At 33.0% G+C, this 25,379-nt stretch overlaps 2 pseudogenes; one reads left to right on the top strand and one right to left on the bottom strand.

The window, feature by feature from the left end:
- Window positions 1–10,547: 10,547 nt before the first annotated feature.
- On the bottom strand, window positions 10,548–12,049 carry LOC120124962 (annotated as a pseudogene).
- Window positions 12,050–20,138: 8,089 nt separating this feature from the next.
- On the top strand, window positions 20,139–24,979 carry LOC120124882 (annotated as a pseudogene).
- Window positions 24,980–25,379: the final 400 nt, after the last annotated feature.

Raw genomic sequence — 25,379 nt, 5'->3', positions numbered from 1 at the left:
TACTAATAAGTGGGTAGTCGTTAGTCAAATCAACCACGAATACCAGAATGACTTTATTATATGAATAAATTGAAATGAAATGTAGTACAACGTATATTTGAAATTCAGAAACGTCTGAATTATTCTGGAAAACTTTAAAGTAATCGGGATAGACTTGCTTACCAAACGAACTAAGTAACATCAATGAGTAAGGATTAAATAGGTGATTTGATGAGTTTGGAAACACTGTTGAACTTACATGATGAATTGTCATTATGGGTTATGAGCCATGGATCAAGTACGTCAGTATTTCCTGATATTGTTGAAATGTGGAAATGAAATAAAGACCGTTGGAAGATTTATTCAGTGATGATTATGGGGATGATCTATGGATCTGCACTATGGTATTAAAGAGTGAATACACTGGAAGGATAATGAATTGACTTGTTGACATGCATCAGTTTGAGAGTTGTGTAACTCGAGTTGTTTGATAATATGATCGATAGTCGTAGATTGTAAATGACTTGAATCTTCGATTCTATATTTCATCTAAAATCACTTCGGTCATGTTTGAAAAAAAACAAGTAACGCAGATGGAAAAGATTCTGAATATCTCATTTGGTTCAATTGGGCTGAAATCCTATGATTTTAAAGTATATTCCTGAATACCCCTGATTGTTTGGGTAATGGAATCACTCGCAGTAAATCTGAATTTAGAATTATTATGTATAAAGGTTCCTGAACGTTTTCCTAAAGCACACGAAAATATAGTGGGATTCTAATGTATCAACATTAAATGTCTGGCTAGATCGGTTAGTAATCGATTCTCCTCAATAGGACCTTGTTCCAGGAATTCGATCAAATTTCATAAGTTTCATGTTATCCAAAATGATAACTACAATGGCCTCTGGAAATTCTGGGATTCTCTAGTGTTCCCTACTTATTACTGAACTGTTTATTGGTTTTAATATGTGGTACACCGAATTCATTGGTTATTGTTTTATGGATGCACCAATTTAATGTGACAATTATGGAATATGGCTGCTATCTAATTTTTGTTTTGAATGGTATATGATTACCATGTTTTTGGATTTATGGAATTTATGTCACGGTGCAATTGAATTTTGGAATTGAATTACGATGGAATAGCTCTGATCAAGCTAAATGGGCCTAATGTGACTCTTGAGGGCCCCAAGATGTTTCATTAGGTCGGCTTTCCTTTGCTGTGTGCTTAGGGTAAGCTATATGGACTTATTGACTTGGGCTTAAGGATACAAGCTTCATAGCCTATCCTTAAGTCGGTTTTCTTTTTGCTATGTGCATAAAGTAAGCTATATGGAAAATAATTTTGGGAACTACTGATGGTGTACCAGAAAAGGGTTTAAACTATGATTTCAAAAGTTAAACTCTTTTACGAAATTGTGAGATTTACTGGACTATGATTTGTACCTATTATGATTTTATTATACTGTTGGAACACACTAGACATCCTATTCGATCTCCTGAAAATGTCATACTTTGAAAGGTTTCTTATGAACTGAGATTCATGGCTTATACTCGATGAACTTCTAAGGGAACCCCAAATTATTCTGCAAGCTGGTATACATATGATTCAATAAGGAAATTATATGGCTTTCCATTTATCTACATGTCATGTAGCATCATCTGGTAGTTCTGTATTACTGAGCTTTCCAAAGCTCACTCTATTACTCACCTTTTCAGGTTAAAACAATTGTACCAGTGCATCTATCGACTTCAGTAAGGGAGTTCTTCCGGCGTGGTTGCAGAGTATGGTACTTGTGATTAGGGGGCATGTAATTGTATTTTGATTTATATACGAGTTTGGAAATCTGTTTTATTTTTAAATAGTGATAAATGATTTTATAAGTTTACATGTTCTGATAAAAAGTTTTAAAATTTCCGCTATTTTTACGGTGGGTCGCTCCGGTGGCCTTAATGTGACTTCCCGAATCGGATCGGACTACCCGCATCGGTTTGGGATGTTACAATTTTTGTCTTTTTTTATATGACAATTTAGACGGCTTTAGTTGTTTTTTAGCACATTCTTTATATGCTTTTATAAGTACAACTTTTCATTTTATTGTTCTTTTCATTTTTAGGGTTAGATTTACGTTATCTCTCCATATTCATATGGTATTTATTTGATTATAATATTGATCTATCATTGTTTTGGATCATTTAACTATGTAGAAAAACAACACAAACGGGTTTTACTTCCTTGTTTCGGATATACGAAGTTTGAAAGTTTATGTTAACTTTAAGGGACAACGTATACTTTCGAGATTACACCAATTCGAGCGAAATTCTAAGACAATGATTTATACCACAACATGGTAAATCAATCGTCATATTTCCTTTTATTGTTTTATTATTATTTATTAGTCAATGTTAACGAGATTATTTTATAGCATTCCTATTTCATACTGTTATATTATGCTTAAATTAAACTTTAATTTTTAATAGACTTATATTATATAAAACAATGCTTTCTCAACATAAATTAAATGTATTAATAATTACACAGCAAACACTTATCATTTATCATTTATCTTTCATCGCCCAAGTTTTGAAGGGGGGAAATGAAATAAGACGGTATGACTTTTAAATAATGTCACATTAAACTAACATAAAATTTCTCCTTTCAAATTTTTTTTTAATTTTCTTTCATTGGTGATTTAGTGTGTCGTTCATCTTTTATTTCATCTTTATTGATCAGCGACGACATCAACTTTAATGTTAGTTGTTGACCGCTGTATTCTTTATTATATTTTTCTTTTCTTATATTGTATCTTTATTTTCTTTATTTTTTCAATAAGTCTATCTTTATGACAGGTTTTCATCTGTCTTTATGATATACTTTCTTTTTTGTCTTTTGGCATATTTTTTGACCGTTTGATCATTTTTTTATTTATCTTTTTTTAAGGATTGATTTGACATCGCCACGATTGACCAAAATGATATTTATCTGATATATTGTTGATCTTTCCTAATTTAGACCATCAGAGTAAATTTAGATACTCGATTTACGTTTGTAGATATAATTATTCGAACTGATTTCATTTGGCACGCATAGATTTCTGATCCTATAAACCTCCACGTCCTTAAACTTGGCCCCCAACTAGCTTGTATCAATTTTGACCTTAAACTTGGCTCCCTCCCGTTCCATGTCTGAAAAGAGCTTCAAAATTGGCATCTTCATTATTTACCATTTTTCCATTTGTATTAAACGTTGTTACTCAATGGGACTAACTTTTCAATATTCTAAAGTAGAAAAATGAAATTCATAATCGGATAGAAGGGAAAAGATCCATTAAACATGCGTTTTCATACTCAAGAAAGGTAGAATAATGGTTTGTCGTCTTTGAAGATTGCTAACGGGGATAAATAAGTTGTGTCGTGGCTTAACGGTTCATCTTTTTTAATTTGAATGGAGAGTCGTAGTTGGTGATTAAACAACGGTCGATCGGTATCAAGATCTTTTGTCTCTATAAATTAGGAAAAATAAAGAGAATAAGAAAAGGTGGAAGCAAATGTGTTATAGGTGCTAGCCCTTCTCTCGGTCTTGATCGAGAGGTTATGTATTGTCTCTTGATGTCGATTTCAGAAGTAAGGTCATTTGGACAACCCGTAAGTTGGTAAGTTCAGTAGATATGATCGATTAACAGTAAATTTAACTCTGATAGATCATATGAACCTGTGAGAAACAGTGTCAAGAGGTCGCGAAGATCTAGAACTAAAGATTATTGTTAGAGGAATGAATGTAAAAATGGGAGAAGGTTCTTTTCGGTGTAGTGTTCAAACATTCAAAGTGGGGTAAATGCTGACTTCCATGGCTGAAAGTGGGGTAAAACAATCTCATGGACCAACTATGTACACAAGATCAAAAGTTTTAGCCATAAAAAAACCGTGTGGGACATTTAGACATTGGCATTCCCAAGATAGTGAACTTTGCTGGGAAATTGACTGAAGCTCGACAAGCAATTGTCACTTAATTGCGATGGGATGCATAACTTACAATCAAGAGGGTAATGGGGTCATCAAACCCATTCTTCAACAAACAATCTCCACATGCTTTATTCAAGTAAATGTTCGCATCAATTTTAATATCAATTTTTTACACTCAATTAAAAAATAAAATTTTAATAACTTTCATAGATTAATTTTTAAGTTTGAATCGAGTTTCTCAACTCTACAATGATAAATAAAATTTTAATAACTTTAATAGATTAATTATCACATATAAAATATATATATATATATATATATATATATATGTATTTTTATATGGTTATAGAAAACTATTACAATTTGAATCAAATGGCATGGTAATATTATAAATATTTACAATTAAATTAAAATAGAAACTCGAATAAGTTGATTCGAATCGACTCGAAATTTTTTTAAAAAAAATTTGTATTGTAAAATAGAACTCATCTTACTCGAACCTATTAAAATGTATACGTCAATTCTTTAACTTTGTAAGAAATCTCTTTCTTATTAAAAAAAATAGTCATTGTTTATGCTGGCTTTGGCGTGTAATTATATGCAATGCATGTATTAATTTAAGAGAAAATAACCTCCGTGATCAAAAATCTCATATAATATATGATTTTAACCAAATTTTTTCGGATTTTTCAAAAAGACCAACAAAATCGTAATGCGATCGCTAATTCGCAACGCGATCTCCATTATCGCAAATCAGTTTCCAGATTCGCAACGCGATTATGACTATCCCAATGTGATTTTCCAATTTCGCGTTGCGATTTTCCCAATTCGCAAAGCGAATTTGGAAAATCGTAATGCGAATTTTGAAAATCGCAATGCGATACTGACTATCGCAACGCGATACTTACTTTCGCAACGCGATACTGACTTTCGCAACGAGATAATACATAATCGCAATGCGATTTTCAAAGCGCCATTAGTATCGCAAAGCGTATTTTATTTTCAAATTACAAACACGAATATTAATATATTGGAACATTGAACCGTCCACAGTATATCCCGTAATCGCAACTCATAACCTAAAACTTAAAATCATAACTCAGTCCCATCTCCATCTCTCACTCTCTCACCCATCTCCGACGAAATCCATCCCCATCTCCGGCGAAATCTGTCTATCTCCATCTCTCAGAGCCACCCTCACAATCAGAAATGGAAAATCAACCAAATCAACCACCGAGGGTTAGTTTTTTTAATTATTTTCTTTTTGAAATTTTTGCATTATTATTAGGTTTTTCATATTGAAATTGATGATAAGTTTACTGGTAATTTCAATAATAGATTAACCATTTCACTTAGATTGCTTATTAAATCAACCGAGAATCGCAACGCGAAATGAAAATCGCAACGACAAAATCGCAACGCGATTTTATTCTCTCGTTGCGATAGTCAAATTCGCGTTGCGATTGTCATTTTCGTGTTGCGATTTTCAATTTCAGAAACTATTCTTCTTCTGCAAATTGAAACTTGAATGAATTGCATTACTTCAACCAAAAAACAAAGACAAATAAGAAATTCACAGTGTTGCAAATTTAAGTTTGAAGAATAAACTACTACTCTTTATGTTTATTATTGTTTTTTGTATATCTTCACAGTGTAGTTTTTGGTATATCTAACTTAGTATGTTTATTGTTTTTGTAGAACTTTTATTCGGCTCAATTGACCTTAAGAAATAAAGTCATCCTGGCCAAAACAATTGCGTCGAAGCTTTCACATGCACAAAGAAAAATGTTTGAGGATACTTGCTTCGGGCCATGGCTGAAAGTACAACATCCCGGTGGAGATGCGATGTTGACACACCTGTTTCTTCAAACCATGACTAGCGATCTACCAAATACTATACAACGTCGTGATGAAGAGATATGTTTTGATTTTCCACAGGCGTATACGTGTTTTGGGCGGGAGGAGTTTTGCTTAATCACCGGTCTACGCTTCGGACACGATGATGTAGGTCGGTACACTAGACACATTACCCACCCATCATGGTTATCCCGGGTTTTTCCTGAGCTGGAGAGGCCAAATCTACACGTGGAAGACCTGGCGAGATTATTGAATAAGAAAGATGGTTTTACTCGGATGGATGACGTCGATGTTGTCCGAGTATGCCTTCTAATACTTTTGCATGCCGACTTTTTAGGCAGAGAGGCCAGACAACCTATTCCGAATGATCTAATCAAATTGGTAGAAGACCTAAATGCGTGGAACCTGTTTCCGTGGGGCTCGTATTTATGGAAAGCTACATGGAATAAGTTATCGTCTGCCTTGGATGATCGAAAAAGTTTGCAAGGCGATGGTTCCAAATACACTTTGACAGGCTTTATTTGGGCCTTTAAGGTAAGAATTTTTATATAATGTTTCCAAAATTATAAGTAATTATTTAACAATTACTAATGTTTGTTATTATATTGTTTGTAGATTTGGATATTTGAGGCCTTTCCCGCCATGAAGACATATGCAATAAAAACTTCAAATGATATTCCCAGGGCTATTTCCTGGAAGAGGAAACGGACCTTGCAATGGGAAGATTTACTACGGTATACGACAATAAATAATGTAAGTTAACATAAATACTACCATATGTTTATAAACAAGTTATTACTAGTACACGTTTAACTTTGTTTGAGCTTTTATATTGTTAGGAGGCCAACACTCCATTACAGAGGCTGACACCCATGGAAGCTGAGCTTGCCACTGATTGGTGGCAAGCTAGTAAGCGTTTTTTTGATGGCACGGATGATGAGCAGTCTCCACTTCGGGAGCCATCACCTCACCCAGAGCTATCACCTCACCCAGAGCCATCACCTGATCGACCCGACTATACACCTCCACAACGACAGCCATCACCTATTCTGTCACATCATCGAGCCTCTTCTCCACCATCACCGCAAGATAGGCGACCGACAAAGTTGCCAAGACGTTTATCTCCCTGTTCTCCATGCACAAATCGCATTGCGATTTTCATTTCGCGTTGTGATTTTGTCTCCCTGTTCTCCATGCACAATCAGAAATGCACAACCCTCGGTGGTTGATTTGGTTGATTTTCCATTTCTGATTGTGAGGGTGGCTCTGAGAGATGGAGATAGATGGATTTCGTCGGAGATGGGGATGGATTTCATCGGAGATGGGTGAGAGAGTGAGAGATGGAGATGGGACTGAGTTGTGATTTTAGGTTTTAGGTTATGAGTTGCGATTACGGGATATACTGTGGATGGTTCAGTGTTCCAATATATTAATATTCGTGTTTGGAATTTGAAAATAAAATACGCTTTGCGATACTAATGGCGCTTTGAAAATCGCATTGCGATTATGTATTATCTCGTTGCGAAAGTCAGTATCGCGTTGCGATTTTGTATTATCGCGTTGCGATAGTCATTTTCACGTTGCGAAAGTAAGTTTCATGTTGCGAAAGTAAACTATTCTTCTTCTGGAATGTTTATATATGTTGTCATTTTAAATGTTTATATAAGTGCTTACTTCTGGAATGTTATCTGATGCATTTTGTGAACTATGATAGAATAATGACTTGGGTGAATACAATGCAAGTTTGAAACATATTTGTCTTTGTTTAATATCATGTCTGTTTATTTACTGATTTATGTATTAATTTTTTTTAGCGGCCCGATAAGGTGGATGCTTTACGTCGGGTTTTCCTTGCACGACGGAGTTCACGCATCAGACGACGTGCACGTACTATTACGTCTCCGTTCACCCCAATGGTGCGAAGACTCCGCAAGAAGAAGCCCGACTCACCTGTCATCCCTCAAGAGTCCCCTCCAATCGTTCAAGAGGCCCCTATCATCCCTCAAGAGTCCCCCCCCACCGTTCAAGAGGCCACTGTCATCGTTGAAGAGGTCCCTTCCACCATTCCAAAGCCCGATTCACATGGGGTAATATATCGAATTATTGAGAAACCCCCACCGTTGCCGGACATGATGGATGAGAGTTGGATCTCGTATGAGTTACCGGCTAGTACCCTTCCGGTATCTGAAGTGGAGAGGAGACAACTATCGGAAACAATTCTGGATAATACCCTTTGGGCTAAGACCGCAGTTTTTTTTATCTACATGAGCGGAGCCAAGGGTGTTACACTGACATAAGCAAACTCAACGATGAGATGTATTTGTTGCTTAATCGGTCTTGGTGGGGTGTGTTATTAGGGGTTGAAGACAGTGGCTATTTCGATGTGGAGGTAAGTCTTATATTTGTCTTATATATGATTTTGATTAATATTTTTAAAAATTAATGTAATTCACTAATATATGTCTTTTTTTGTAAAACAGCATATCGATGCGTGGGTGTCACGGCTTCTAATAATAAGGAAGCTTAGGAAAAATAAAAAAAATCGCGATATACAATAATGCCGGCGGCTTTTCACGCAGTTCACTTGAAGAATCAACGAGATGAATCATTTTCGTTGGGCAATGGACAAGCTAAACTTTATCCTGCATGGTGGGAGGTCGATAAGGTTAGTGTTTATTTTTTAAATTTTTTAAAGGTGTTCATAAATAAGTGTGCAAATAAATGAATTATTACTTATGATTGCAGGTGTTTATCCATGTTTTGGATAATAGTATATGACAGCATGATAAATTACATATCACTGTCTGATTTGAGAGATATTATCAAGGGATGGAGCTCTCATTTGGCTAAATTCTTGGATGGGATTAATTATTGGACTCATTCTGGACACAAGAAGCCAAAGAAGTTCAATGTCATAGTTGTTAGAGACGAGACCGCGCCACAACAATCGCCGGGAGCCAGAGGGGATTGTGGTCCTCTCGTATGCTTGTGCTTGGCGCGTTTGACGACGGGAAGCACAGAGTTTCTACCTCCCACCGATAGAGATAGAGCTGCAGTAGGCTTGTGGTTTCGACATTATATGGCTAGAGCGATATATTCGAGACGCTGCCTACCTGCATCCGCGTTATGAAAGTATTCATTGTTAATTGGTAAGTCAAATGCAAGTTTTGTTAACATATATACTCCTTTTGGTTTGAAAATATTTGGTTAAGTACCTAGAATTCAATAATTTGCTGTTTGTAGGTTTTAGATGTGTAGGAAGTCTTGTTTGAGCAAATATTTGGTTTCTGCAGGTTAATCCTTAAGTGAGCTGCGTGAAATGGATGTACGAGTGCAAAAGTTGATTCATTGATTCAATAATTGATGAGGAAATAAGAATTATTATTATTTTTTGATTGTTTAATTGATTTGTAAAAAATGATTTGTAAATGTTGATTTGTTTAATTGATGTGTACATAATTCTTATTTGTGCTTGTTTAATTGATTGAAATGTAATAGTTGATTTGTTGATTTTCAATCTGCATTATGTTGAAGGCAAAACAGACTATCGCAACACGAAACTGACTATCGCAACGAGAGAATCGCAACGCGAAAATGGCTATCGCAACGCGAAAATGGCTATCGCAATGAGAAAATCGCAATGCGATTCTCGTTGCGATAGCCATTTTCTCATTGCGATAGCTATTTTCGCGTTGCGATAGCCATTTTCGCGTTGCGATAGCCATTTTCGCGTTGCGATAGTCAAATGAATGTCTAATAAGTGATAACAACTGAACAGATCATAGTAATGTTCAAACTCAAGTTACTAATACATGCCTAACTGAAAATGTTAAAAGTGCACACATAAAATACACATAATACAACGTTTGCATTTAAAAATCACCTAAGTTAACAGTCCCAAAAGGTGAAGTCGGTTGTGATTGGGATTTTGAAGATGATTGCGATTTTCAGAATCTCGTTGCGAAAGTCAGAATCGCGTTGCGAAAGTCAGAATCGAGTTGCGAAAGTCAGTATCGTGTTGCGAAAGTCAGTATCGCGTTACGATTTTGTATTATCGCGTTGCGATAGTCAGTATCGCATTGCGATTTTCCAAATTCGCATTGCGATTTACTTATTCGCATTGCGAATTGGGAGAATCGCAACGCGAAATTGTAAAATCGCATTGCGATAGTCATAATCGCGTTGCGAATCTGGAAACTGATTTGCGATAATGGAGATCGCTTTGCGAATTAGCGATCGCATTGCGATTTTGTTGGTCATTTTGGCAAATCCGGAAAAAGTTGGTTAAAATCGTATATTATATGGGATTTTTGGTCACTGAGGTTATTTTCTCTTAATTTAATTAATGTGTATGAACTCTATGATTCTTGAAATTAGGCAGATTTTTAATTTCTTATCCTTAATTGTTGACTTTAAGTTTTAATTATTACTTACTTTTCCTCGTAAATATCTTTGATGGTCGTTTACTTTTCCTCGTAATATTTTTCATTTTAGGAGTTTTACATTTAAATTTTTAGTTTTTAAATGTAAATTATAATATTTTTGAATTTTCTATATTTAATAATTTTATTTAAATTATATATTATTTTTATACTATTGCATGTGATACCTCATAAGATGACGTGACATTAGCCAATAAAAATTCAGGGTGAAATTTATAATAAAAAAATACTATAAGCCAAAAGCTAAAATATAAACATATTGCATATATTTTTAATTTGTATTAAATATAGATTTTTAACCACTTCATGCAGTAATAGTAAACTTGCATATAATAATCCCGAAAGCAAACAAATAATGGAGGATTGTACTCTAAAAGAACCAGGCCCGCTAATTTTGATGATTTAATTACTTTTATTATTTCTCACAAATTCCATTTTTGGATATCGGCCGCCGATTGGGGGCTGCCGGGTTTCGAAAACGAGACCTTCCACGTTCTAATTTCGCCGTCAAGGCTTCCGCTGATAACCGAAATTACATCACTGTGTTCATCGTCTTTAACCACCGTCAACGATTTCACCGGCTTCTGATGACCGTCCAAAACCGCCAAACAACAATATTTCCCTGCCGATCCACGTTGCCAAATCCTGACCATCCGATCAGCTGACCCGCTCATCAGTAAATCGCAGACGTTGACTAAGCATAGGATCGCCTTTCCATGCCCTCTCAACGCTGCCGCAACCACCATGTAAGCGGCGCTATCCTCCCTCTCCCAAACCAGAATTGAACGGTCACACGCCCCGGAGAAAAGCACCGATCTCTCGTCGTCTAAAGCCAGTGCAATAGTGCATTAACAGCTGACTTATGCTTCTCTAGAGTCGCCACCAATGCGTACCGCTTCTCGCCCGATGGTTTTCCCCAAACACGGATCCGTTTGTCGGCGGAACCTGTATAAACCGTTCCGTCGACGGAGGCGGTGATGGCGTTAATTGCGTCGTCGTGCGCTTTAATAGACTGCAAACAACGTACATCCGATGCTCGCCATATTTTCAAGGTTTTATCCCAAGAAATCGAGTAGATTAGGCCCTTATTAGCGGCGAGTCCGGTAATGGCGTCGGCATGCTCGATCCACAACCGCTTCACGTGACGGCGTACACTGACGTAGTTCTTCGGGATAACGAAACGACTTAAACGGTCATTAACTGTAGGTAGAACTGTTGAGAACTTGTGCTTTTTAGTCATGGTCATTTGCCAGACTCGGATCTTACAGTCCTGGTGCGCAGTGAAGATTTTTCCGTTATAGAAAGTGACGGACTTAACGGAACCGGAGGATGAATCCCGGCCATTGTATACATCGAGAAGAGCGGAGGTTTGACGATCGTAGACGCTGATTTCACTAACAGAGGCTACGTACAATAAGTTACCCTGAACCGCAACGCAGGTGATCGGATGCTTGGGTCGGGGCTTGATTGAAGTAACGCTGATGTCGAAGACGGAGAAGACTATGGTCTCAGGGAAGAGCTTCTGTAAGGAAGGGACAGACGGTAGAGTCTGGAGGGAGAGGTTGCTAGGGAGGCTACTGCAGCTGGAATCACTTGAAGAAGGGGAAGATGACGTGGCGGTTCCCCGATTATAGGAGCTGTCGGAAACGAGATGTTCCGATGTGTCATAGGAGAACGGAATGGTTGAGTCGTGGGTTGAAGCGACGCATGTGCCGGTGGAGCATGTGGCTAGCCATGATCGGACCTTCATGCCGGCTTTTTTTAGACGAAAGAAATTGGATATATCATATACGCAGCAGAGCAGAAGCAAGTCCTTCGTTGAGGCTTATATATGGAATTTAAACATATATATATTTTATGGATAAAATTATTTAAATTCGAATTTTATAAAAATAATAATTTTTTATTATTAAAATTATTTAATAGATTATCTGAATGTGAGTTTTTTATTAATATATATTAAATATAAGATATTATCTTTTTAAAATTTACGAATGTTTACATTTTTAATAAACTTAAGTTCAAACTCATGACATTAAAAAATAATAATAATTTTATTATTATTGGTGTTTAAGTTTCTTCTTTAAATATAATAAAACGGAGCATTTTCCATTTCGATCAGAAACTTCCCCATTACTAGTAATCATCAGATGAAATTTTCTTTCTCTATTAAAAAAAATCAGATGAGCTTTATTTCTGCACTGATCTGGTTACAATTCAAAGATATACCCTTACAATAGAACGAGCATAGCCCAATTAAGCAATTTCTCCAACTCATCTCAGGAAACTATTAAAATTGTAATCTTTATCTCTAATTTGATTCATTGAATCTAACGCCAAATACAAAATAAACAGATGATAGAGAGTAAGAAATTAAACGGTAACCGAGTTTGGATAAGAAATTGATTCAAACATTATTAAGGAAAATACGAAACCAATTATTAATTTATATATGTATAGACGTGCACAATTTGGATAACATTAATAGTCGAATAGGTGAAGTTTTTTGTGGGCTTGCGGATATTTTAACCCAAATATAAAATATTTTTCTTTAAATAGAACGTATATTTTTAAAATTTATTTTGTAATTAAAATAATAAATATTAAAAGGTTAGTTTAATTAAAATAATAATTTTGGAAATTGCTTGGTTGTTTGAATCTCATTAATGCTTCGTTAGGTCAAAAATTTTCAATTGTTCACATTGTGAAATCTTTATAAATACCAAGTAAAACACAATTCAAAACAACTCAAAAATAATTTTCTTTTCTTCTCTAGTTTTTTTGGGGTGATAGACGAAGGCAAGGAGTAGTTCGTGATATCTGCAGCAGTGTAACTGTAATTGATCATCTAATAGTTGTATCATGAGAGACAAACGACCAATGATCTTAAGCATCATAGGAGTGATCAAAAATCTATCTTAAGAAAACTACATAGTTGCAGGCTTCAACGCATTTCTAATCAGTTGTTCCGTAAAAAAATGTATTTATTTCTATACTGTTCCTTTTGATTATTTAAATAATTTTTTTTTATTTTATCATCTTGAATTGTTATACTTCTAAAAATAAATATGCAAACAAAATCTCACAACAGAAGATATATGAATTATTTTGAAAAAGAATAGAAGAAAAAAATATCGCACCAATATTATATTGGGTGAAATAGTGATTTAGACGACAAGAAAATAAGTGATTAAATTGATAATTAATTCATCATTGATGAAATATTCTGCATTTAAGATATGATATGATTTTCTATTGGTTCGGTAAGTTTCTAATTATATGCACTTAATCGGACCACATACACATCTAATAATGGAATGAATCAATTTGGATGGTTGGAGGATTTTTAAAAAATGATTTTTAAAGATAATTTATAAATTTTGAGTGATTAAACACATATAGCAACTGCGTCGTTAAAGACAACGAGAGGGGGTCATATAACATATTCTTTAAAGACTCGAATTCGAATAACATATATGTCAAGAGTGTCTGCATTAATAACAAAAAATTAAAATTTATCTTTAAACATGTATTAACTTATACTTACCTTAAATTAATAAAAAAAATTAACCGCAACTTTAATAAGTGCTGTAATTGTACTTTTCACTACATTTTTAATACAAAAAGCCTATACCTCTCCATAAAGTTATGTCAGTAGGTGAATAATTAATTCTCATGGACAACGATATAATTAATATACCACTTGCAAATTTATAATAGAGTTCAAGGGTCTAAAAATTCTTTAAAGTGATTATATTGATATTTTTTAATAATTTTAGACTTTTTAATTAAATTTGCAATGTTTTAGATTTTTTTAAAAAAATATTTTTACAATTTTAATAATATATTATATTTTTTAATAAATTTTGAAAAAATCAAAATAATTTAATAATTTAATATTTTTAAAATTATTTTTTAGAACTTTTTACTATTTAAAATAATTCCTTTTTTTTTGAAATATGAAAATGTCACTTATAATATAACTTGAAATCGTTAAGGATTAACGGTTAATAGTTTAATTATATATTTTAGGAATTTAATTATTTTCTTAGTCTATTTCAGAGTTTGACCCTCGAGTTGATTATCTCATATTAATGTATGATCAAAATTATTTCAAATAAGACTCATTTTTGTAATGATAAAGGTGGTGTAAATGTGTCGCCATTGTTTTTGTTAGCGTGTTTATCCTTCAACACCAACAATGGTGTTTGTTCGTATCTTTTATTTTTTTTTCAAGTTATTTGACTAATTTTTTTAACTCTTTTTACATGTTATCATATTTTAAATATTTAATAATTAATTTTTTTAAACAAAACATAAGAACTCAAACGACGAATAACCAATTAATAAAAAACCAAAATTGTTTATAAATGCAACTTGTTGGTCTATTGAAAGCTCCTCTACCATTTATTTGTAAATTACTTTTATGTTGATTCCATAACACATACATATTATATACATAAGAGGGACTAGGTCCCTTCCATTTGGCTTAGAAAAAGTGAGCCAATGGTTATCGAGTTCGGTATTCACTAGCATATTTATGTATATTCTAACATTACAAAGTAATATTTATATCTAAATACAAACTTAAATAAATTCATATAAAATTACTCAAAATGTCATTTACTTTATTATTGGGATCGTTGCTTGGGTTAACCAGCATATCAGGAGCGGATGCATATGCGCCCATAAGGGACCAAATGCATAACCATTATTTCAGATTATATATTAAATATAGTTTAATATATTAGAGGAAGAAGGAAAAAATAAGAAATTTTGCATACTCATTATATTAAAAAAAGAGTATTAAAATTTTTGGATTTATATTTCTAAATTTTTGGATCCACACAGAGTGTAGGAACATAATTTATACAATTAGGGCAAAGTGGATTTTTGAAAACGCTTGGTAATTAATTATGCTTGTCATTAATCTCATTCCATCATGCATGACGGCATATGATTTGTATTGAAGCTAAGACTAGTTAAAAGTGCATCATATTTAACTCAAAAAATGCATATAATTATTTATTTTATGATTATAATGGTAATACTTTATTGTTCCATCTTTGATATTTTGCAATGTTTTTTTTTTTAAATAATAGGGACGTTGATTGAATTAGTTTTGATGTTTGATTATTGATCAATTCGATTCATCTAATCGGTTGAATTAATTATTCTAGACATGATAAGAAAAATATATTAAAAGAACAACTATATAATTTAGTATGTATTTTAAACATAGTGAAAATAATTAAAGTTCATTTAATTATACTATTGAGACATCAATTGTAGGAATGGGCATGGGTCGGGTTTGGGTTGGGTTTTGGTCAAACTGAACCAACTTTTTGAGATAAAATTCAAACTCGATCCGATACGATCCGTAATAATAATAAAAATATTATTTTTATTCAATAAAAGCAGTGATTTAATTAAAAAAATTAATATATAGAGAGATATTATTGTAATTATTCCTAAATATATAAGGTAAAATTATATTTTTTCGGGTCTAGTCGGGTATTTTTCACCCTAAACCAGATCTTACCTGATCCAAAAATCACATTTAAAAAATTTAACCCGACCCGAACCCAATTATTTTTACAAAAATCTGACCTGATCAGATTGCATTGGGTCGAAACCCTTCGGATACGAGCCCATGCTTATCCCTAATCAATTGAAAGCTAAGAGATGGGTTCAACTTTGAATGACGGTGAAATGTGTTCTCAAATGTGAGCTTCACTAGAGGCAATAAGGCCCGGTCCAACTGAGCCCAATTCCTATTTTATCTTTTCAAAATAAAATTACTTTTAATAAATTCTATATACTATATATAATACTGTTTGGTTAAATACTCTCAATCATTTGATAAGAACGCTTAATCACCCTGTTGCAGTTGTTGGTGCTTGAACCCGTGACTTCTAGAAACAATAACGATTCCTTTAACTATTGAAATAAGATATATTTTATAAAAAATGATGGAAATTACATTTTATAAAGTTATACTCGTAATTTTATCAACTTTTTTCATATAAATAAATTGAAAATATTATAATAACAATACCAATTAAAGTTTTTTTAATAATATGTGAGGACTATAAAGTAATATATGTTTGTAATATTTTTTAACCGCTGATAATATTTATACCCTACATACGCAATTATTTGGCTTAGGATTTAAAAAAAACAATATTCTTTAACTACTAAAACCACTCAATAATTGTTTAAGAATTCTTTTTTGATCAAAAAGACTGGAAAAAGAAAGACATTTTTTTTACTTGAAAGCTATTTGTGTTATGGTTAGGGATGGGCATGGGATATGGATCCGACGAGTTCCGACCCGACTCGACCCGATGGGGTTGAGCTTTTTTTTAAAAAAAAAATCGGTTTCGGGTCATGTTTTTAAAATGTGATGTTCATATCGGGTCGAGATCTGGTTTAGGGTGAAAAATATCCGACCCGACCCGAAAAATAATAATTTTACCTTATATATTTATGAACAATTACAAGAATACCCCTCTATATATTATTTTTTCAATTAAATCATTGTTGTTATTGAATAAAAATGATATTTTATTATTATTTCGGGTTGAGTTTTTAAGTTATATATCGGGTCGGGGTCAGGTAGGGTGAAATCTTGTTTCTTGCGGGTCGAATTTCGGGTGGAGGAGTCATTGTCCTCAGGTCGGGTCAGGTGGACTAAAAATCCAACCCGACCCATACCCATCCCTAATCGAACCGAACTATGTTCGCTTAATTTGGTCGGTTAATTCGGTAAAAATTGAGTATATAATATTAAATATTTAATAATTTTAGTTAATTAATCGATTTTGAAATGAATTAACAGAAACTAAAATTTGAAAAAACCAATTAACCGTTAACCGACCAAAATTTTGGTTCGGTCAGTTAATTCGGTTTTAACCGAACAATTAACACCCCTACCAAATAAAAACAAACCAGATGTTAAGTATGATTTTGAAAAAAAATAAAGTTTATGTATTAAAATAAAACAAAAATAATAGTTTAAGTACTAAACAAATAGTTTATCCTTAAAAGATTATAGAGGGTTAACTTTATCATTAGGGCTACAGCAAAAGGGGTAAGATTGTATCTCGTCTCAGTAAGAATTGTCTCTTTCCGACATCAACACAGCTTCTGTCATGGCCACCTTTTCCCCTGTCCTATTGTCTTGAACAAATCCATGAACCTGAAACTATTGAGAGAAACCATCAATTTCTTTCTTCAAATTATAGCCAATAGGAGAAGATGGTCATTTTCATTTTGATTTATGTGAACAAGGGTCTCAAACAATCCTGCACAATAGGACAAAGCTTGTAACTTTAATATCTAATAAACCTGCAATCAAATTAGAATTCTGCAGCTAAAATTACTGCCAAACGTGACGTTAGCACTGATAATACACATCAGAAACAAGTTTATTAATTTGATCGATATTCTTTTCATATAAAATTTATTTTAAAATTATTAATAAAATTACTGTAAAATTAGAAGTTAGCGTTGAAAACAAATAAAAGAAAGGCCAAAGAGAAATTAAGGGAGGGAGTGATGTTTAATGCAGGGCAAGAGTAGTTTAAGGAGACGTCTATGCATAAACAGCATTTAATATTTTAGGTGGTCAAAACATTAATTTATTAAAAGTTAATTGACCATTAAGGTAGTTTAACCCAAAATAAAATGGGTAAACTATACTATTGACCATTTAACTATTTAACCCTTTTACTTTTTCACCGTTCTTTCAATTTTATAAATCAAATCACCTAAATATTTAATTGTAGTCAATTAAATCATTAGCCGTTATCAATTGACGTGACGTTGTATATTTTGATATGATTACTTATTTGGTTTTTATTGTTTATATATCCTTTTAATTTAGTCATATTGATGGAAATACTGATGTGATACCATTTGATTGGATGAGTAAATTTATTTTAATATATTTATTTTTCACCAATCAAATGATAACTCGGGGACTCGATCCACGAGTTGAGGGAAGATAAGCACAAACCCAACCACTTAGCCAAGTCCAAATATTGGTTTAAAGTAGACAACACTCTCTCTATACATATTTTATCTTTGTGTAAAAATATTTAATTTAAATTAATAATATTTTATATATCTTTAAAAATATATTTTATTTTTATCTTATCTTATTAAATACATTTTATTATTAATTTAACTTAATTTTTTTAATTTTTTAATTTAAAAATATATTTTTTATTCTTTTTTTAATTTTAAAAATATATTTTATTTTTATCTTAATTTAAAAATATTTTTAAACTTTATGTTTATGTACTCATCAAAAAAATATTTTTAAATCTGAGTAACAACAAAAATTTTAAAATATTTTAAAAACTTTACATTTTTAAAATATTTATAAATTAAGATAAAATAAAATATATTTTTAAAATGAATAATAAAAATAAAATATATTTTAAATTAAAATAAGAATAAATATATATTTAAGCTAAGATAAGAATAAAATTTTTAAATATTTTTAAAAAATAAAACAATCTTAAATTAAGTTAAGAAAAATATATTTATAAATAAAAATATTTAATAAATAAAAATATTTTTAAAGATATATAAAATATTATTAATTTAAGTTAAATATTTATACACAAAGATACAAAAGATATATAGAGTGTTGTCTAGCTTAAACTAATGTTTGGACTTCACTCAGTTAGGCATGTAAACGAAATGAACGAACACGAACGAAAATATATTTGTGTTCGTTCGTTTAACTTTAATCGAACAAACGAACGAATACGAACAACTAAAAGGACGAAATTTATTGTTCGTGTTCGTTTGTTAATAAATTTAGCTTGTTCATGTTCGTTAACAAACACAAATGAATGAACGTAAAATATTATAAACAAACTTAAAAGAACATGAACGAACAAACATAAAATAATTTAGAAGAATGTTTTTTCTTTTTAAACAATTTTAGGATTTATATTTTTCTTTACTTGATTTGAATACTTTTTTATTTCGGTTTAAAATTAATAGAGTTTAAAAATATTAATGGGTTTAAGGTTAAAATTTATTAAATAATATTGTTCATGTTCGTTTATTTAATAAATAATCGAACATAAACAAACTTCTCGCCGAACGATTCACGAACGGTTCGTTTACAGGCCCAAACTCAATGGTTGGTTTTGTGCTCAACTTCCCTTCACTTGGATCGAATCCCCCTAACCTCAATTTTACTTGGTTTGTTTTCTTTAAACCAGTGAATAATGGAAAATAAATATATTAAATTAAAATAAATTTAATCATCCGATGGAATAATGTCATATTTTATCATCAAAATCAGAGGATGACATATGTCATCATCTAATTGGTGGAAAATAAATATATTAAATTAAAATAAATTTAATCATTTAATGGAATGATGCCACGTGTCACTGATGATGACATGTGACACAATTTGATTGTATGAGTAAATTTATTTAACTTATAAAAAATATCACTAAATTGAAAGGATATATAAACAATAAGGACCAAATGTTAAATTATACCAAAATATTTAACTGTCACATTAGCTTTTTCTTTAACTGATAACGGCTAGTGGTTTGATTGACTACAATTAAATAGTTAGATGGTCTGATTGATAAAATTGAAAGATAAATGTCAAAAGTAAAAAGACAAAATTGTTAAGTGGTCAATCGTATAGTTTACCCAAAATAAATTTTTTTTGAAAATACCAAAATAAAAATTCACTTGTAGCTTAGTCAGGCAAATTTCCGTTTTATTCATTTACATTTACAGACTGTCCTGTTACTATTACCACTCGGTCAAAATAGAGGAAGCCGTACATCTCCAAGCATTTAAGAAGAAAAAGAAAAAGAAAAAAGAAGGGAAAGTTTCGTGCGTTGTCTTTCTGTCTTATTGTTTGATTGCTAAGAAAAGTATCAATCGAGAGAAACAGAAAGAGGAAATTTGGAGTTTTGACGAAAATTGGAGTGTTTTTTAATGAGTAGTTTGACTTGATTCCATACAGTTTGGTACATCGCTAAATAACAACTGTTGTTTTGAAGAAGCTAATACCGTTGAACCGTCGCTTGCTGTTTTTCGATTGGGATCCAATCAACAGTGCCATCGGGGGGAAGCCTTCTTCTCCTTATCTGCGCTTCTTCAGGCGCGCTTCATGACCATGATCTCTTGCCCCCAATTCTCTCTCGGATCTTGCTCGCAGATCCACCACAAAACCCAACAACTCTCAAGCTTCCGTTTTGTTTCTCGATGGACCCAACTTCTCGCCCCGCCGTCGTCATTGACAACGGTACCGGTAGGTTTATCTTTTCCTTTTCGTTGACTTAATATGGATGTATATTCATTGCTCACAATCTGTTTGATAAAATTCCCCTGTTTGTATTTCATTTTAGAGTTCCCTTTTATGTTTATTCGATTCCTTTTTGGCAGATATACCAAGATGGGGTTTGCGGGTAATGTAGAGCCGTGTTTTATTCAGCCAACAGTAGTAGCACTTAACGAGTCGATTCTCAATCAATCCAGAACTTCTTCCAAGTCAAATTGGTCAAGTCAGTATTCAGCTGGGGTGATGGCAGATCTTGATTTCTTCATTGGGGATGAAGCACTGACGAAATCAAGATCGAGTAACACTTACAACCTCACTTATCCTATTAAGCACGGTCAGTATATAACTGGGATGCCATGGAACGGTATTGGCAGCAATGTATATTCAATTATTTACGGTGTGACCCCGAGGATCATTACTTTTTGTTGACTGAGAGTCCTCTTACTGCTCCTGAGAATCGAGAATATACAGGTGAAATTATGTTTGAGACGTTTAATGTTCCAGGGCTTTATATTGCTGTGAATTCTGTGCTTGCTTTAGCAGCTGGGTACACTACCTCTGAGGTTGGTGACTGATTTCCTGAATCATGTGTTTTCCCTTTTGTTCTCTGTTTTGGTTAGATATTTACCAGTTCATTAGTTGAATAAGTTTGGGTCCTTGACTCTCTGTGATCGTTATTATTTACTGTAATAAACGAAACCTCTTAACTCTGTGTATGAATGTTGGTTCTAGAATGGTCATCTATTCAGTCATCAACTAAATGATTAAAAACCATTTAGTAATTGAGAAATCAGTGCAATATTAATTATTTCTGTCCCATAAATTCCCTGAATTGTCTTTTTCTTGATCTAATGTTTTAAGTTATCAATGGAATAGATGATATATGGTGTCATTATATACGAGAATGTGCTATAATAGACACTGTTGGAGTCATTTTTTAATAAACGGTGTTTTGTAGTGAATACAATCAGATTTGTATGGATTTATCCAGTCTTCATAATTAAAATACATTAAGATTGAACTTGAAGGTGTTGTTACTTGTTATGAGCTTAAAAGTCTTTGCCAATTTCGTTAAATATTTTTCTTGTACTTAGCTGTATACTCTACATTATGTGCATTTGTTATCTTGCTAATCATCCGTATATAGCTTTTGCTTTCATTTAGATTGACAATATTTTCTATAGTGTGAGATGACAGGAGTGGTAGTGGATGTTGGAGATGGGGCTACTCATATTGTACCTGTTGCTGATGGTTATGTTATTGGGAGCAGCATTAAGTCAATTCCAATAGCTGGAACTGATGTTACACTCTTCATGCAACGGCTTATGCGGGTATTTTTTTTTTCTCGACTCCCTACCATGAACAAAAAAGTACTTTCTGCTTCTTGATATTGTTAGAAAGTTTGTTTTTATAGTGATTTGGTATCCATTTACTATTTTTTCAAGATTTCTAGTACTTGTTATTTATCTGTCCTGATGAGAAACTTATCTACTCTTCTTAGCACAATTTGGCCTTCTATATGGTTGGATTTATATGCATTGTTGATATTTTAAGTATCATGCTTTCAATTACCCAGACCTAGTTGTGATAGTATCACTATCATGCGTTCTTCCAATTGTCATATGGGCCGTGTGGTATCTTCTTTGAGGAAACTGAATGAAGTTTTAAATTTTATTGCCATCGAAGAATGCTAGATTTAATAGTTGGTTGGTCAAATTAATGTGTGTGTTTTACCCCCTCTTGTTCTTTTCACCATACTTGAGATTGCTTCTTTAAAAGCTTAAAGGTTTTAGGCTTTAAATGTTTCTCTTCTATAGTTATCTTGTAGGTGTGTAGCTTTGATTTGTGGCTACAGAGATTTTAAAATAATCTTAATGCATTATTCTTGAATCTTGGCTTTGACACCACTATTTTCAGGAAAGAGGAGAGAAAATTCCGCCAGAGGACTCGTTTGAAGCAGCTCGAAAAGTGAAGGAAATGTACTGCTATACATGTTCTGATATAGTCAAGGTCATATTTTATTTCACTGAATTGTGATTTTGTAAAATGATTTGGCATGAGTTTCTCCTCATGATTTTTACCCGGCATGAGATACTGTAATGAAGTTGACATTTTCTAACATTCCAATGGTAATTTGATAATATTATTTAGGAGTTCAACAAGCATGACAAAGAACCTGGAAAGTATATCAAACATTGGAGGGGCATTAGACCGAAGACTGGGGCACCATATTCCTGTGACATTGGTTATGAACGATTTTTAGGCCCCGAGGTTTGTCCTCTTTTCCCCTTTCAAACTCAATCCTTACATTTAACATTACTGCTACTTTTGGCATTTCTCCATATTCAATAAGTATTTTTGGGGTTGGGTTTAGTCAGGATATCGCTACTAGATTAACATGTTCTTGCGGACAAATTTAAGCACCTGATTTGCTGACTCTTTCAAGTGGTTAGACTCTTGGCTGCCTTATGAAGATTTCCCCTTCTATTAATATAAATATATTACACACCTACTTGGTTTCTTGCTGCTATCATTTCATGTCAATGCTTATCTGTCAAAAAGCAGATTCCTCCTACTCTTTTATCTGATCTGCTTATACTAAAAATCTTTCTTCACATAAAAGCGTATAAGTATGCCCTCGCTGTGATATTGCTAACAGTAAGTTGGTGTAGACCAACTAGAACAAAATATTTCCTTATCTAAACGTCAATTTCCATCAACAGAAACAGAATTGTGGTGTATGGAGAATATAAGTTTTTATTGATTTCTCTTTCTTAATTTGTCTGGTTTTGGCATTTTTGTACTTTTTTGTTGCAACTAGGTAGTTGATAATACGCTGCTGTTTGAGAAATAAAATTTTGATGAACTTTACTGCTTATAAATTGCTTCTTGAATCTTGTTGCTGATGTTTCTGTATCGGTTGGTTTGACAGGTTTTCTTCAGTCCTGAGATCTATAGCAGTGATTTTACTACTCCCTTACCAGTTGTAATAGATAAGTGCATTCAGTCGGCACCAATTGACACCAGAAGAGCTTTGTATAAGGTGAAGTATGATATTCTCATTAGAAAAAGAGAAGCAGTTTGCAATTTTTTGGTTCTTAGCTAAGATAGATCTAAATGAGACGATAAGAAAGTATCACAGTTGAAGGCTGAGATGTACTGACTAAGGATTCAGCTGGCTGTCATGCACTTTGCTTCTTGATAGAACAGTCTCTTTTTATTTGAAGTAGGATGATGTTCTTGATATGTGATTTTTTCACTCGAAACTCTTGAATCAGTGTTTATGTTTTTGAGCTGATTAGATTTTATTTTCTCATACCAGGTCTGATTTTAATCTCTATATTCAAAGTTATGGCTGTTTTTTTCCTACTTTTTTACCAAGAAAAGTTCTCAGCCTAGTGGCAGTATGTTGATAATGGCTTGTGCCAACTGTTGGTTACATTGTTGATACCAAAAATCAAGGAAAGCTTGAAGTTAAATACATAAGACTAATGACTGAATTGAGAAGATAATGATTGTTGCACTTGTTTTGTCATATATCTCTATAATAATTTAATGCTCTCTTTTCACTATCAAAACATTTTTCAGAACATAGTATTATCTGGTGGATCAACCATGTTCAAAGACTTCCACAGAAGGTTGCAGCGAGATCTGAAAAAGATTGTAGATGCCCGAGTTCTTGCGTCTGATACTCGAGCTGGTGGGGAAATAAAAGTAAGGATATTTTTTCCTGTATTTCCATCCTGTTGTGTATTTTTAAAAGCTAACTGCTAATCCTGTTTGGATCTTCACCTTCCAGTCACAACCCGTGGAAGTTAATGTAGTCAGTCATCCTATCCAAAGATTTGCGGTATGGTTTGGAGGTTCTGTACTTGCATCAACACCTGAATTTTTTGCGGTATGAATCTTCACTCTATACTCATCTTAGTCTCTTTTCTCTTTATCGGCTGCTGAATGGCATTGATTTTAGCATTTATAGTTTGTCACAGTTCTTGCTTGATTGATTTGTCAATTGCCCGATACGCTTTCCATTAGAATTGTGTAGTTCAACTTCAACCTAAAATTTGGATTTTGGCTGAAAGTCTCCTAACCTGTGCAATGTGCAGGCATGTCATACAAAAGCTGAATATGAGGAATATGGAGCCAGCATTTGCCGAACAAATCCTGTTTTTAAGGGCATGTATTGAGGAAAATCCCCATTTTTCAGCTGATTATGATAATGCTCTCGAGTTTGTGACTTACTATTTCCACTTTCATCTTGCACGTCAAGTTAAGTCCATTCCGTATCTGATTGGTGCTTCTTTGTATTTTTTGGTAAGAGGTGGTATAAAACATGGCAACCGGTCTTCAATCGCAGTGGTTCATAAAGGGAAGTTGTTTCATTCAGTCTTCGATCTGGAGTTAAAAAGAGTCATCACAGCATCCTAGGAGTGCACAGCTAAACTTGTTTCCATCATGCCCTGTCAACACTCATGCATCAAATAGTTGGGGTAAAAAAATTCTGAATACCTGAATTCCTTTTATAGTGTTTTAGCTTACTTAGGTGATAGGGATTTTTTTACAAAGTTTAGGTATATTCTCTGTTATAAAGCATTTAAGAATCTGTTTTCTGACATTCTTGTAATTGATATTAGTCTTTTTTGTCTCTGGTAATATTAGTCCAATTTTTGAACATTCGATTTTACCGTTTTCGTTATGAAAGGTAAAAAGAAAAATGGAAGAAAAGAACTTGTATATTCTTCTGTTAGTTCATATAAACGTACAAGCGGCTGCCGTATGAAAGTATCAAATTTGAGATACTA

The sequence above is a fragment of the Hibiscus syriacus genome, unplaced genomic scaffold (assembly GCF_006381635.1).
Source record: "Hibiscus syriacus cultivar Baekdansim isolate YM2019G1 unplaced genomic scaffold, ASM638163v2 tig00110429_pilon, whole genome shotgun sequence".
NCBI lineage: Eukaryota > Viridiplantae > Streptophyta > Magnoliopsida > Malvales > Malvaceae > Hibiscus > Hibiscus syriacus.
The sequence above is the reverse complement of the archived record's forward strand: the minus strand, read 5'-3'. Positions and strand labels throughout refer to the sequence as shown.